Here is a 2,398-nt window from a genome sequence, read left to right as displayed (position 1 = left end):
CTAGCCAGGGCAATAGAGTGAGACTCTGTCTCAAAAACAACAACAACAACAACAACAACAACAAAAACTTTTATGATAAAAAGATAATCCAATTTTTAAAAGTCTAGCTAAAATAAAAAAAATTACAAATGTGTGACAAATTCACAGAAATAAAAGTAGGCAGTAGAAACTACTTTTGAAAGAGCTCAGATGATTAATTTAACAAAGACATCAAAACTATTATAAATAAATTCAAAAAACTAAAAGAAACAATGCTTAAATAATTATAAGAAATTGTGATGTCGATTTATCATCAAGTAAAGGATATCAGTAAAGAAACATAAATTATTAAAAGGAAACAAAAATTTTGGACTTGAAACATATGATAACTGATATAAGAAATAAATTAAAGTGGAACAGCAATAGATTTGACCTGCCATAAGAAAGACTCAGCAAAAAGCCCCCATTCGGCGGCCGCGGCGCGGGGATGGCAGCAGCGGCAGCGGCGCGGGCATGGACGCCCGGCTGGACCTGGAGACGACCCGGTGGCTGCTCTGGGACAAGAATCCTTTGACTTTGGAGTTAGTGAAACAACTGATAGTGGAAGATAATACAGAGGAACTACAGAAATGTTTCGGGGCCCAAATGGAGTTTGGAACAGCAGGCCTTAGAGCTGCTATGAGAGCAGGGATTTCTCGTATGAATGACTTGACCATCATCCAGACCACACAGGGATTTTGCAGATACCTGGAAAAACAGTTCAGTGACCTGAAGCAGAGAGGCGTCGTGATCAGTTTTGATGCTCGAGCTCATCCATCCAGCGGAGGCAGCAGCAAAAGGTTTGCCCGACTTGCTGCAACCACATTTATCAGTCGGGGGATTCCCGTACACCTCTTTAACGATGTAACCCCAACCCCCTTTGTGCCCTATGCAGTATCACATTTGAAACTTTGTGCTGGAATCATGGTAACTGCCTCGCACAATCCAAAGCAGGATAATGGCTATAAGGTCTATTGGGATAATGGAGCTCAGATCATCTCTCCTCACAATAAGGGGATTTCTCAAGCTATTGAAGAAAATCTAGAGCCGTGGCCTCAAGCTTGGAATGATTCTTTCGTAGACGGCAGCTCGCTTCTTCACAACCCGAGTGCTTCTGTCAGCAAAGACTACTTTGAAGACCTTACAAAATACTGTTTCCACAGGAGCGTGAACAGGGAGAGCCAGGTGAAGTTTGTGCACACCTCTGTCCACGGGGTGGGTCATGACTTCGTGCAGTCGGCTTTCAAGGCTTTTGACCTTGTTCCTCCCGAGGTTGTCGCTGAACAGAAAGATCCTGATCCTGAGTTTCCAGTGGTGAAATACCCGAATCCCGAAGAGGGTAAAGGTGTCTCGACTTTATCTTTTGCTTTGGCTGACAAGACTAAGGCCAAAATTGTTTTAGCGAATGACCCAGATGCTAATAGGCTTGCTGTGGCATAAAAGCAAAACAGGGGTGAATGGAGAATGTTTTCAGGCATGAGTTGGGGGCCCTCCTAGGTTGGTGGCTCTTTACTTCTTGGAAAGAAAAGAAACAGGATCGCAATGCCCTCGAAGACACATACATATTGTCCAGCACCGTCTCCTCCAAAATCTTGCGGGCCATTGCCTTAAAGGAGGGTTTTCATTTTGAGGAAACATTAACTGGCTTTAAGTGGATGGGAAACAGAGCCAAACAGCTAATAGATCAGGGGAAAACTGTCTTATTTGCATTTGAAGAAGCTATTGGATACATGTGCTGCCCTTTCTTTCTGGACAAAGACGGGGTCAGTGCCGCCGTCATAAGGGCAGAGCTGGCTAGCTTTCTAGCAAGCAAGAATCTGTCTTTGTCTCAGCAGCTGCAGGCCATCTATGTGGAGTATGGCTACCGTATTACCAAAGCTTCCTATTTTAGCTGCCATGATCAAGACATCATTAAAAAATTATTTGAAAACCTCAGAAACTGTGATGGAAAAAATAATTTCCAAAAACTTGTGGCAAATTTGAAATTTCTTCCATTAGGGACCTTACAACTGGCTATGATGATAGCCAACCTGATAAAAAAAAGCTGTTCTTCCTACTAGTAAAAGCAGCCAAATGATCACCTTTACCTTTGCTAATGGAGGCGCGGCCACCATGCGGACCAGCAGGACAGAGCCCAAGATCAAATACTATGCAGAGCTGTGTGTCCCTCCTGGAAACAGTGATCCTGAGCAGCTGAAGAAGGAACTGAATGAACTAGTCAATGCTATTGAAGTACATTTTTTCCAGCCACAGAAGTATAAGCTGCAGCCAAAAGCCGAGTGACATATTCCAGCCTTGGGCATAGTCACAGTTACCAACAATTAAGCTGAGTGTGATTTGTGAAGCACTATTTTTGAGGGCCATATGATTCAAATTATCA

General features: G+C 43.1%; 1 pseudogene; it reads left to right on the top strand.

The window, feature by feature from the left end:
* LOC105812566 overlaps nt 1-2,301 on the top strand; it is a 104,167-nt pseudogene extending 101,866 nt beyond the window's left edge.
* The last annotated feature ends 97 nt before the right edge of the window (nt 2,302-2,398 follow it).

Source organism: Propithecus coquereli, unplaced genomic scaffold (genome assembly GCF_000956105.1).
Source record: "Propithecus coquereli isolate 6110/MARCELLA unplaced genomic scaffold, Pcoq_1.0 Scaffold255, whole genome shotgun sequence".
Taxonomy (NCBI): Eukaryota; Metazoa; Chordata; class Mammalia; order Primates; family Indriidae; genus Propithecus; species Propithecus coquereli.
This window is presented reverse-complemented; position numbering and strand designations above follow the sequence as displayed.